General features: G+C 35.9%; 1 pseudogene; it reads right to left on the reverse strand.

The window, feature by feature from the left end:
* Nucleotides 1–10,931: 10,931 nt before the first annotated feature.
* On the reverse strand, nucleotides 10,932–11,824 carry LOC124501164 (KATNB1-like protein 1; annotated as a pseudogene).
* Nucleotides 11,825–14,682: the final 2,858 nt, after the last annotated feature.

Here is a 14,682-nt window from a genome sequence, read left to right on the forward strand (position 1 = left end):
ATTGAATATAACGATGTTTTTGTTTCATTTTGAAATGAACATTTTTCTGTTTTCACAATTGCAAATTGTGACTGATCTTTTTATAATGAAATTTAAATTCAAAGCTCACAAGTTTCTTCTTTTTTTCTTTATGCATCCCAACCTCTTAGATACACCACTGAGAAAGCCTAAGAGATTTAAGAGAAGTAAGATAAAATGATTTTTACAAGGGATACTGGACTTATCTCTTTCTCACATCTACTTAGGAGATATTTCCAAATGTTTAAAACTCACAACCTTTGGGAAAGGTTCAATAAAAGCAATTATTACTGTTACATTTTTTAACATTTAATATATTCAATTTTGAGTGGAGAATTACGTGTTTTACAAAAACTGCTTACTATGTCCTTGCTATGCTCCAGGCACTGTTTTATGGCTGGAGAGATTCGATGGTAAAATAGGATATGTCCCTTTTCTTATGCACCTTAGTTTTTAGGAAGGGAAACAGATAAACTACGAAGAAACAGTCATTATACCAAGTAATCTTAGGTAGTGGTAACAACCACAAACAGTGATCTGCTGAAACTTGTTCACACTGTTCACAAGACCCAGTTATGTGCATAATAGTCCAACATTGCTTTCAGTGACATCACGTACAAATGGCCACGGTGGGAGCATTTACACCCTGTGCATTGGCAAATACTCTATGCAAAGTTTTTTGTTTTGTTTTTCTTCTCCCCCCACCCACCCCGGAAAGTTAAACATTTACCAGCACACCACAAAGTCCACAAAAAAATAAAAATAAAAAAGGAAGTTGTGATGAAATATGCCTCAGGGGGTAAGTCTACTTTAGAATGGTCAGAAAATAGGTCACATTGTACTTGATAGAAAATTTGTTTAAATGACAAATCTACCCCGTAGTTGATGGAGTGCTGACTAGCATGAAATGTTATACTTTTGAACAGGAAGCTACTCTTTGCAGTTTTGAATCAAAAGATTGCTAACCAAGTGGGCCAGGATCTTTGGTGAGAAACTAAAGAAAAAGGAGGAATATGATCATTGTAATTGGGCATCTGTATTGTTGGAGAATCTGACTATGGTGAAAAGAAAACACTCTTACCTTGATCCTTGAAGAGGGCACTGTGGCCAAGGCATGTTTGTTTGTTTGTTTAGGTTCTCAGCTTCAATTAAAATATGGTTTACATGGGTTTTTATTGAAAAACACCTCAATCCTGACTTAAAAAAAATCCGCTCAACTTATTTATTTTTCTCTAATTCTGGTGCTATGGAATTAATTAAGGATATTAGGGAGAAACAGATGAAAAGGGCATCCTTGAATTCTTCCCAGATTGTGGTACAGTACAGTAATTGAGGCTAGTAACAGAATTTATTGTAGGTGTGCTGAGGGACATATATGTCAGTAATTAGCAAGCTTAACAGCAAAATACAAAATTAGCATGGACAGCACATTCAGAAGAGAGCTTAAAACTCTCATTTTTATCCTCCAGTGCTCTAATTTAAAGCAAAAATTGCTACAATTTTAATTGGTTTGCATTTAAATTTCTGACCCCAACCCAAAGCATTAAGTTTTTGGTTTTGTTTTTTGTCTTTGTTTGTTTTGTTTTGTTTTTGTTTTTAGTTTTTAGTTTGTTTGTTTTTGTAATTTAGCAGTTGGATTAAATTATGCTCTTTTATTTTTTATTTTTATTTATTTTTAATATTTATTTATTTATTTTTGAGAGACAGAGAGGGACAGAGCACAAGTGGGGGAGGGGCAGAGAGAGGGAGACACAGAATCTGAAGCAGGCTCCAGGCTCTGAGCTGTCAGCACAGAGTCCAACACGGGGCTCGAACTCACAAACCACGAGATCATGACCTGAACCGAAGTCGGACCCTTATCTGACTGAGCCACCCAGGCGCCCCAAATTATGCTCTTTTAAACTAAGTTCCTCTCTTTTAGCTTCTCTGCCTTCCCTGCCTTTCTGGTACTGGATGAACTCTTACACATTTAAGGCCCTTTCTGACACTTATAATCTCACTTTGCCTTTTCCAGAGTCTGTAGTTACAAGGTAGATCTGCCTCCTGAAATAGTGTCTCTGAGAAATTTCCTTTTTTAAAGATTTCTTAATTTTACTTCTTACTCAAAGCATGTACTCACATAATAAATCCAATTATGACTTGTATTTTGGCTTCTTGAGGATTTAACTAGAATAAGAAAAAAGTGAGGCAAATAGAAATGGTTTTAATTCCAAATATCTTCACGTTCCTGTCACCTGGAATTTTGCCTTGATCGGTAGTGGCAAATCAAGCCAAACAAATATTTTTGGCAGATAAGTGGGGAGAGTAAACAAATCTCTACCATTCGTCTAGGACAAGTAAATAAACTATTAAATATTTTATATGGTTTCTGTATTCTCTTTTTAACAAGTGTTTTTGTTTTGAAATTTTAAGTGTAAGACCATGCACATGGAAAACAATTCTCAAAAGGTACTGCAAAAGCTCTCTCACTCATTGCAAGCAATAAACGTTAACAGGGATTTTTTTTTTGGTGTATTCTTCCAAATATTATACATATTATGTCACATTATATTATTGCATTATTATATTATACATATCTTATTAAATATTATATATTATACATATATTAAATATACACAATATTTTAATTTCTATAGATACACACATGTGTATGCACATATCTTTTTTAAAACTCAAATAGCTTTGGGGCACCTGGTGGCTCAGTGGATTAAGCATCTGACTCTTGATTTTGGCTTAGGCCATCATCTCATGGTTGGTGGGATCAAGCCCTGTGTGGGCTCTATGCTTACAGTACAGAACCTGCTTAGGATTCTCTTTCTCCCTCTCTCTCTGCCCCTTCCCCATTCATGCACACGTGTTCTCTCTCTCAAAATAAATAAATAAAAGCTCAAATAGCTTTATATTGTACACCATATTTACACCTTGATTATTTTATATACTGATATTTTCATAGCAATCCATATAGATATATATAACATTTCTTAAGTACTTCACAAAATTCCATTGAAATAGGCTCTTACAGGTATTCTTCCAGGTTTTTTCTAGGTTTTTTTTCTATGTCAAACAGTGCTACAATTGACAATCTTTGTTATTTATATCATCATTATGAACGTAGATTCCACTCAGTGAAAGCTTTGTACTTTTGTATAATCCAGTGCTAAATGTGGCCATTCTCAATGATATGCTTCCAGATTATAATACCTGTGACTATTTTATTCCTGCTCCATTAACATTCTATCATACACCAGCTGATACCTCTTAGCCACAGAAATGTTATATTTAATTGAATTTTTGAAACCTAAGATGACAAAGTGATTTAAAAAATTAGTTGCCATAGACTGATGTCTATTATTTTGTCTAAAATATGTGGTATGATGCACCGTCCAGCAATTCAGAAAGTCAATGATGATTACCATAATTTTCACCTAAGAAGCTAACAGTATATATGTCTAAAGCAAGTGAAAATTAAAAACTTAAAAATTCACTTTTAGATGTTTTTTTAATTGATTTTTCTATTTCCACCAAATGAAATGATATAGGAATACCATGAAAACAAAAGGAGATGTTTAAGTACCTTATTTTTCAAATAAAAAGAACACATTGATTATTAATTGGAGAAAAACATAAGTAATATTTATGATGAAAAATAATATCCTTTCATTAAATGTTGTTACTAGTTAGTATTCGAAAGAATATTTAAAAATTTAGTGCAAGCAGTGCTCTCTACTGGTCTTATATTTATTGCAACTACAATCAGTGTCAAATGGGTATTTATACAGAGTTACAAAAATCATCTCTATCCTAAAAGACTGCTAGTATTTTTATTTTAATCTCTATTTGGTTTCCACTTTAACCGTGTGTGTGTGTGTTGCATGTATATGTATGTGTGTACATAAATATTCACTCTTGAATTTCTATACTAAAGTTAGTTTTGAACTTTGCAAATGAATTGCTGTCATACATTATTACAAATAATTATATATTAAAGAGATAATACAGAAAAATGAATGGGGAGCTTTAATGTAAGGCATACTTTTGTATACAGTTGTTTTAATAAGCAGTGGCGCTTGTTTTCCCTGATCCCTGGAAAATACAAGGGAAGGCCTCCCAAGGGAATGGGTGCCTGAGTATATGGGCAATTCAGAGTAAACAGTGACCACCACCATGGACTCTTTCCTCTTTTCTCTCTCTACCACTCCTTCCTATACCACTCTGCAAATAGTAAAACAATCAACATATTGGTGCTTCTTTTAAAGCTTAGGAGAAATTTTTATTACAAGTACTTATGCAAGCCATTTGTTTCAGAAGGGTGTGTGTGTGTGTGTGTGTGTGTGTGTGAGAGAGAGAGAGAGAGAGGAAAATACATTCATTCATTCTGTGGTTTCATGTCAAGTGATTACCATGTGCTAAGCCTTGATGATAAAGCAGTTTTTAAGACAACAAGTACCCTACTGGAATTAATTGGTATTTATTGAATTATTTCTCAATTTAAAAAGTTATAAATGCTATTAAGGAAAGTACATGGTGTAATGAGAGTCTATAACCTAAACCAATCTGGGGATTCAGAAAAAACTTCTCCAAAGATGAAATATTTATGGTGTGTTAAGGGAAATCCTTGAGCATATTTAAATACTTTTAAGGGAGAAGTAGCTACCAGGGATGGAAGGCTGAAGATATAGGAGAAACAATAATAGGTAGCATATGGTTATCAAGAGGGCAGGAGAAGGTAAGAGGGATCCAGAGAATAGGTGGCAAGATAGGTCTTGATAAGAGGAGAGAACAGAAGCTGTTGCAGGCAGGTTTGTAGAGTTTGTGAAGTGATTGGCAAAGCTCCCACTGCAAGGCTTCTATGATTTCAATGATGTAGGAAACAAGCCCATCTGTTGAGATAAAAGTGGGTCTGGGAAGAGTAGAGACTATCTGAAGCAACTATTTTATAGAGTTGATAAAAGTGGATATAGGTCCAGGTTCAATCAGTCTTAGAGGGATTTTTCTCCTGCGTTCACTAATAATGACTGGGTCTGTAAGGTCTTCTGATCTCGAATCCCTTAAATGCCAAACTGTGGACTCTGAATGGCTTTGTGAATTACTCTCTTTAATGTTCTTCAAAGTAGATCATAACATTCTATAGTTTATGGTTTAGCCATTGTTTAGTGTCCTTTTTTCCTTCCTATAGCACTGAACTAATCTTGTGAAAGTCGTCTTTCCATCATGACTATCTGACTGAATAAACATGGCTGGAGGGAACACTCAACTCTGGCGCACTTTCTGGCCAGGAGTTTCCAATAGGGAGGGCCATCATTTGTCTGAAGCAATACATACTAATCCTATATTTTTTTATTATTAACATTTTGTAAATTATACTAGGCCTACTAAAATATTTGTTTGAAGCTGATTTCTTTTTCCTTAAGATTAAGTGCTTTTACTTAGTAAATACATGTGCTGGTACTCTATTTGGTCTACCCAGAGAGAAAGCAATCTAATTATTTTTTAAAAAAGACAACATTGATATTGACATATATATAATTGAACAAGTTGCATCCACTGTGTTTCTCTAGAGTCAAAATAAAATATAATGATATTTTTGAGCCATAAAAGATGGTAAAGAACATCAAATCTAACCAACAGTGGTAAATGAGATCCAGAGAGATTAAATTTGAGATTACAACTATCTGCACAACAGGGTAGTGTGTGGTAAATGCAACATACAAGACATATGAATAAAGCATTATGTGGAACATGGAAGGCTTTATAGAAGAGATGGCATTTATGCTGGGTATCTAAAAATAGGAGGATTTTTTAGATGGAGGTAGAATCGGAAGACATTTTACTTAAACTGACAGAGCATGTAAATGGAGTCAGGAAACAATGGCATGCGTGTTATTGTTGAAACGGTTCACTTTACTAGAACATGGAAGACATGAAGTAAACAAATGTTAAGACGAGAAAGAAACTGGCAGGGAAGGGGAATGGCAGGGACTGCAGAAGGCTTTGGGAGTCACTCTCAGGACTTAGAATTTATTCAGAAGGCCCTTAGAGCTTTTGAGTGAGAAAGTCATATGTGGCTCTTCTTGAAATAGTATATTAGGATTTATTACAGAAAAATGATTACAAGTTCTAAATTGGATAAAACAGTCAAAATTATCCATATCAAGGAGGGATGTTCTAGCCACGTCACATTTGAAGACAACAAATCCATTCTGAGGTTATAGATACGGACCTTTACACCAAACTATAGCTCGATTCATTGGTTTGATGGCACTACCATTTTCTTTATTGGGAGATGAGAAATTTTAATGTGGATAGGATATAAACAAAATATGGTATTACACCGAGGATAAGATGCTCATTAAGAAAGGCTTTAGGAAATTATCGAGGAAACCTCTTCATTCCCAGATGAGTTTTGAAATCATGATATGTTCCTTCAGTCGAAATGTTTTGAAGAAAATGAACTAGGCGAGGAGAGAGAATAGCTATAGAGATTTAAGTGGCGGCGCATACACGGAGTTACTTATGTCGTTCTTGTTACAATTACTATTAACACCAATTTTTAGATTAGAGACAAAACCCGGGAAAAAATGGAACATGTCACGGAGCCTGTAGAGATTATATTATCAGGTAGGAGAAATCTTCCTCTCCTTACCCCAAGTCTTTATTTGGACAACATTCCTACCAGAGACTTTCAGCATCATAATGTGTTAGTGCACAGTGATTGCCATTTGTCTTCAGACAAGTGGTTATATAAGACAAAGATTCATGTGTGTAAGACATATCTTAAGCAAAGACATGAGATTTATCTTTCATTTTCATATGGGATGTATATAAACGTTATAGCTCTTAAGATACAAAATATCTGCATTTGACGTCAGTGGAACCTTCATGTTAGTAGATGAGATAAAATATTTAAAGAATAGGAGAGATGGTAAATGAGCAAGGTAGCAGTTTTGTATTATGTACAGCTCATAATTGTAGCTCTGTAAAGAGCTCCCATTGAGTCAATGGGAAGTGTAGGTGGAGGTTAGTGCCAGGTTAATTGTTGCATTCAACATCATTCAGGAGAAAAAGTGGAGATAAAATTACAGCATTTATATTTCTGCCCTTCAATTTTCCTTCATCTCTATACTTGTTAGATTTTCTTCACTTGTTATTATTTACATCCCATGTCTGATTTTTTTTCCTCCCCTAACTCCTTGGGTTATTGAAGAAATATATTCCATAAAGTTGACTTTCAAGACAGTTTCAAAATAAAGAAAATGCCATTCATCTATTCATTTTCAATATAGAGTTGGAAATACAGTTTCATGGAAAATATTATCAAGTAACCTTTTGAAAAATAGATTTTATGAAGAAAGAGGTATTTTACTAGATGTCTCCATGGCATTCTAAAGATTGTGGTATATCACCAATGCTAAGCCTGCAGGTAATTTTAATTATTATCTGACAGGTCATTTTTCTCTTTTAGTAGTTTTCTAGTCCTCTGGGATCCACCTACTCAATGACTATAGAAATTTCTTCCCTGTTAAGAAAGAACTTTTGACTTCAAATACGCAGTTTCAATAATTTGGCTTTCATATTATCTGAGTCCTCATCTTTACAATGTGATTTAGATGTTGATTATACCATAATAATGTACTAGGATACTACTACCTAATTATCAATTTCATGTTGACATTGTCTTTAAATTTGAGACTTCAGATTACTATCAACATTGTTTACTTTGCTAATTCAGAAAGTTAATATTTATGTAAATTAAAAAATAGCTACATTTTTCTTTCCATCTACTAATGTATTCTTTTCTTCACGCTGTCATTCTTCAAATTTCCACTTCTATGTTTGCTTTTATTTTTATCCTTTTTATTGATATTAATATTACCTTTCCAAATGTATATATTTTAAGACATTCCATTGTTCAGTTTGGAACCACACAAATCTTGATGAAGTTAAGGTGGCAAAGAGAAGTATAAAACAACCTTTTGTGAACTGTAAATTGTCATGCTTATTAAATGCAAAAATTACTAAAAAAGGAGTAAACAAAACTTACTTTTCTTTTGTCTCTTCACCTTTAAAAGAGAGCTCTGGAAAAGAACATTCCATTGGGTTCCAAATTTTATTAGGTGGTTTAGTGAAACAGTCAAATTAAATTTATAGGCCTTTGTTATCACTTACATGTTTAAAATTGTATGGGGGTCCCTGGGTGGCTTAGTCAGTTGAGTGTCTGACTTTGGCTCAGGTCATGATCTCATGGTTCATGGATTCGAGTCCCGTGTCGGATTCTGTGCTGACAGTTCAGAGCCTGGAGCCTGCTTCAGATTCTATGTCTCCCTCTCTCTGCCCCTCCTCACTCATGCTCTGTCTCTGTCAAAAATGAATAAACATTAAAAATTAAAAAAAACTTGTCATTACCTTGCCCACCTCACAATTTAAGTTCTCTGTCAGAAAATGCCTATTTTGATAAAAAAACCAATCACTTAAAATTGTTTTTTTAAGTTTTACAAAACTGTGTATATTCTACAGTAAAACTTATATATTTGTTCATAAGCTTGTCAGTGATTTTGACTGTTGTTTTATCTATATGGAAAACGTGAGTCATACATTCATTTTCCTGGATATACAAACTACAAGTTCATCATAAAATTTTAAAATATTAAGATGTCTTTCTAAAACTTGACAATATCCTTGTCTCCACTAACGGAGATCTTCTCCAATGAGCATCACTTTATTGCAATGAGGGAATATAAATGTGTTTCCTTCAGAGTCAGATGTAGGTTGAACTTCCTCATCCTATTGGCCTGGATTCTTCTCACAAGATTCATTTAATAATAGTCTGGTAATATTCATAACTTAGAAATTTTCTTTTGGACAGAATAGCATTTGGGCATCAAACTTTGTAATTCTATTTGTAATGTTGGAACATTTAGAAATTAAAATCCAGGAATTCTTACTAAGGAAATTTTAAATGTGGAAACATAAAAATAGAATACAGATAACTGCATAGAATAGAATACAGATATCCTAGCTTGATAACAGATGGACGTTTTTAAGAGCTAAACACATTATTTCTATTATTTAGCAATAAAAGAAAGTGTTATGATGACAAGCAAATACATGTACCAAATTCAAAAGAGATTATTTTAATCCTCTTATTTTGCCGCAATTTTATCCATTAGAATTCTAAAATATAAGTATCAAGACATAATTCTATTCATCTTAAATTTTTTTATGGTTTTAGGCAAAAGGCCTAGTTCCACTGATTAATATTTGGCATGTTTCTTATTTATTTATTATTAATTAATTCATTTATTTATTTATTTTTGAGAGAGAGAAAGTGTGCAGGTGAAGGGTAGAGAGAGAAAGAGAGAGAAAATACCAAGCAGGCTCTGCACCATCAGTGCAGAGCCAGTTTTGGGGCTGGAACCCACAAACCATGAGATCATAAATCAAGAGTCAGATGCTTAACTGATGAGCCACCCAGACACCCAGGCATGTTCCTAGGAGGGAAGGCACTACTGAGAAAGGTAGCTGGTTCTTAGTCATTTGAAGGGCATAAGCTGAGCATGTTTGAATTTTATTTTATTTTGTTTTGTTTGGTCCACATACCCAGCACATAGTAACGAATGAATTACGAATAGATGGAAAGAAAGGAGAGAAAGAGTAAAGGGACAAATGAGTGAATAAATTAATGAAGAGTGATTAAGGCTTGCTTGAAAAGGCAATATTGACAGAAATACATTTCTTTTTTTTTAGAAATATTTAGTGAATTTACTCAAATGAAGAAAGCTTAAATGATACAGAACTGAAAATATTAGAACTCTACATACAATAAAAAGTGAATATAAATTAACCAACTCCATGGACATTTCTAGTTAAGCATTCATACAAATATATATTCATCTTTTCCTTTTATATAGGAATAGCACATACATACATGACACGATTCTGGCAAAAAAAAATCAGAGATACTAAAAATATTCTCAAGTTTTAAAAATGGTATGGAATAAGTTTTAAAAATATTCTACCTGATTGCAAACCCCTGATTTAATTCCATAATTTTATCATGCCAGAAGCATGGTTGGTATTAATTTTTTAAACAGATATTCATATCATACACATTGGCTTATTAGTAATTAAGGCATTTTGTATACACAGTATCTCAGTGTGGACAACAAATTTTTAGTATTGATTATTTCCTATGACAGTTTAAACTTGCAAAATCTTTTCAAAATAAGAAAATGGCTGCACACATTTAAGTGTTTTCTTATAAAACACAATCTTCAAAAAAGTCACAATGATTGGTCATTGTGATTCCTAGTAAGAAGTCCTGTCTTCTTTTTGACATAGTATCAATGATATTCTTTTTTTTATTAAGAACATTTTTTTAATGTTTATTTATGTTTGAGAGAGAGAGAGACAGAGCACGAGCAGGGGGAGGGCCAGAGAGACACAGAATTTGAAATAGACTCCAGGCTCTGAGCTGTCAGCACAGAGCCTGACACGGGGATCAAACTCACAAATTGAGATCATGACCTGAACTGAAGTCGGACGCTTAACCGACTGAGCCACCCCGGCACCCCTAGCATGAATTATATTCTTATGCAGGATTGCATTAAGACCCAGTAGCTCTTGAACAATGTTACCAAATAACCATATTAGTCCCAAATGCAGCAAAGGCCACAGTCTTCACTGTGCACTTTCACCTCATTGAAGTTGAAGCTGCTCCTTTTGTATATTTTTCCACTTCAGTGTGACGTAGTTTGTTAGGGTTTCATTAGTGGTTTCATATGTGGCTTTTTAAGGAAAAAAAAGGTTTCGATTTCTTCTGCAATTCACAGTTCTCAGATGAGACTTTTTTTTTTTTTTAATCTTAGTCTGGGGACATTTTAAATAATCAAATGTTCTTTATAGTAGACTGTGTCTCAATGCAACTGCAATAAATAAGCATCTACATCCTTGGCTATGTTACCAGTATATCCTGGAAGCAAAGTAAGGTGATTTTCCTGTTCCTATAGTCCACTTAATTGTTGCTTTACAATCTGAATATGTCCATCATTTATAGTTTCTGTTTTGGATGATAGTTCTGACCACCACCTTTTTATTTCTGCCTGAGGCCAAATTAAAGCAACTATTCTATATTCTTCAAATTTGCTTTTAAGTAGGGACTTGACCAGAGGTAACAAATCTACACAGCAGCCAAGTGAGATGTATTGTTTTTCCTTCTGTAAACTACTGGTGAGCACAAGAAGGCAATCCATGACAATTCCAAGGTCTTCTATCCTCACCAGATAAGCTGCAAGCTCACTTATACTTTTCTTTTTGCAGAACGTTAAAGCTATTCCTGCTGAACAAAACCTGTGCCATTGTTTCATGGTCCTGAGAAACCTCAGAGAAAAACCCACTATATTTTAATGATGGGCTTTCTGTCTGTGAAGAACCAGAATCACTGGAGTTAAGCAAGTATGTTCGACTATCATGGCGTAATTTTTCAGGTGGGTGGCCTGCACAAGCCAGTTCATTTTATTTGCCATGTCACAGCCCGCACTTCTAGGGGACTGTTTTTTTCTGTAACAAAGATTTGGAAAAGGATGATGCACTTTCTGCGATAGATCACCTCACGTAGTTTATCTGGGCTTTTCACAGCTTGTCCAACTGTTCTATTTATGTAAGCAGCCAACTGTTTTGGAGATTTCTTAACCTCCTTCATGTTCTTATTAGTAAAATTAGAGACCCTTTTTCTAGGAAGACCGGTGGAATAGGCCTCCATAGTATCACAATAAGTTCTTTTTTTAACACTCTGGGCTTCAGATGCCATCATGTCTTAAATAGCGGCATCTCTTGGTACCACAGCACCTCAGCCCTGCCCCGGGGCTGACAAGCTGCGCCCGGCAGCCTAGAACATCCCTCCGCTGCTGGGCCAAGCCCCACTCTGAGCCATTCAAACACGGCCGTGCCAATAAAAATACATTTCTAAGTACTTATTTTACATTTTGCATTTCATATACTAACTGTAATACCGCAGGCACACTAATGGTACCTAAAAAATGCCTAGGCCCAAACGAATAGATAAGTTATCCGTAGTTAGCATGTCCAAGCACCCTATTAGGGAGGGCTGGCTTCTACTTACATTACATTTACTTCACAGGCTGGCTATGATTTTGCACATTACAGTGAGATTGCTTCTTGCCAGGGTTAAATTCTCAAGTCAGCTAGTAAGGCAAAAATTGTCCTTGAATTCCTTTATATCATCTATAAAACTTGATTTGGGTCTATACCCTAATTCTTTTTTTTTTTTAATGTTTATTTATTTTTGAGACAGAGACAGACAGAGCACAAGCTAGGGAGGGGCAGAGAGAGGGAGACACAATCCAAAGCAGGCTCCAGGCTCTGAGTTGTCAGCACAGAGCCCGACTCAGGGCTCACACTCACAAACCGTGAGATCATGACCCGAGCTGAAGTCAGACACTCAACCAACTAGCCACCCAGACACCCCTTATGCCCTCATTCTTAAATGCACTAAAATCTGAGGACTACTATGCTAAACTTAAAACCAAAGTTGAAACCTTCATGTAGCAAGCGACTTGGTGCCGGGAGACAGTGTGGCCAGAGTTCAAGGGTCCCTCCCTTGAAATCAGCCCACAGACTTTGAATCCTAGAGCCATCACTTAGCACCTGTGTGACCTTGGTTAAATGACAGTGTCTCTTGCTCTGTTTCCACATCTGTAAAATTGGATTATAATTGTACCTATGGAATAGGCTGGTGTGAAGGTCAAAGGAGATAATCTGTATAAGCTGTTTGCAACCGTGTCTGGCATGTAGTAAATGTGTTCGCTATTCCTCCTGACTTGAAAACTATAAAAATCCTAATAGAGAGCAAATGATGGATGAGAATTATAAAATGTTTCTGTTTGCCTGAAGGATTTAGTCCATTCTGTTTTAATAAATCAGCCTCTGCAAACCTAATGAATATAAATAAATTGTTTCCTGGGAGGAGGTAACAAGATAAAATGTCACCTGGCACACAGTAGGTAAATGCTTACTGGATTTTAAGTTAAATCTTGCGTGCATAGCTGGACTTGCATACTATTCTTGGAAAAAGTATGGAGAGGACCTTGACTGCTTGCATCTATCTTTCCAGTCTGTCAATACCTTTTTGAGGCCCCGCTGAACAGGAATCAGGCTCGTGCTCTTAGGCATTAATGCCATGAAATAAGGGTTAGGTTCTAAATCCACCTCAAAAGTACCTATAATATAACTCCACTGCACTGAGACCTCCCAGGTCACTCCTTCGGCATAAAACGTTTTCAGCTTCTTGGCCAAAAAGCCCCCCCATAGTATTATAGCTCACCAAGTTTCAACAGCATATCCAACCCCAGCTAGAATTCCCAAAGGAATGGTTTCTCTAGGTGCTCTGTCTGAAAGCTGTGGGGTCCATTATTCACCCTGCACACACACACACACACACACACACACACACACACACACACGTTCTGTAACTCCAGTTACTTAAACTTCTACCTCTTTGTCACCATTACCTCCATTGAGCTTTTGCCTGGTAGAGCAGTCAGGAGAGCCCCTGCCTCTGCCAGTGTAAGGGCAGACTGTACCCTTTCCTGCTGAAAGCGTACCTAGTCTGAATATCTCAGTCACCAAACCAATATGCATTCTGTATCGCAGCCTACCAGAGATCGCATAGTGCATTTAGGAGACCAATGGATGAGGAAGAAGATACACTGATCTCATGACACCTATGAGCTGGAAGGGAGGAATGAAAATTATATTAATGAAAATTTGCTATAATATATGCCACTGTTGCGACTCTGTACCTAACTTTCCTTTGTAGGATAGCAAGACCAGACCACATCCTACGTAAATATGAAACACTTGCCAACATTCAGGTATTATTCACATGTGAGGGGCAAATATAGTTGATGAGGGACCATAAGGCAAGCTGAGGGCCAAGCACAAGCTGGCATTAACCCTCCCCCCAAGGGTGGGATACATGTGACCTTCCTCAGGCATTCCTGGCTGCCCAAGGACAAAGGAAAGGACAGAAAGCAAATGGTTAAACTGATAGAGTCTCCATCAGTTTACAAATATCTTACTAAATTACAAGAAAAAGCAATCTATTAATAGCCTAATCTCCAAAAACCTACAGACTCAGTTTCCTGGAGCCCCCAAATCACCCTCCCCTCCATAGTGATGTGGGGAACAAAGGCAAGAAGGAAGTGGCAGATAAAATTTGAATTTCCTTATAACCTGCAGCCCACTGACAACTACTTGAGTCAGGCAGAGTAAAATGTTTCTCCAGGAACTTCCTGATGTCTTAATTCTAACATCATTTTACTTAATCTTTCCTGTATCTCTACGAAGAAGATACTACTCTCTAAGAATAGAGAATCAATACACAGGCCACTTTCCCTCACGAGCTTGATTTCAAAGCCCACCTCTCTTTCTTTCGGCCCTATCTCCACCTCTCAAAAAGCTGCTTTTAAAGACCTACCCTGGACCATATCAGCTTTTCATCCACTGTTCAAAAGTGAATTCACCTATCACCTCCCCAATCTTCCTTGTTAATAATTCTGAGATTAATATTCAAGGCTGGCAATTGTTTAAATGCCAGCAGGTTAGCTGGCCAAGAGGAACTGTATTGATATGAACACTATTTTGAAT

This window comes from Lynx rufus, unplaced genomic scaffold (genome assembly GCF_022079265.1).
Source record: "Lynx rufus isolate CCGP_SWC_20201006 ecotype Redwood Valley unplaced genomic scaffold, mLynRuf1.p SCAF_7, whole genome shotgun sequence".
In the NCBI taxonomy this organism is placed as follows: Eukaryota; Metazoa; Chordata; class Mammalia; order Carnivora; family Felidae; genus Lynx; species Lynx rufus.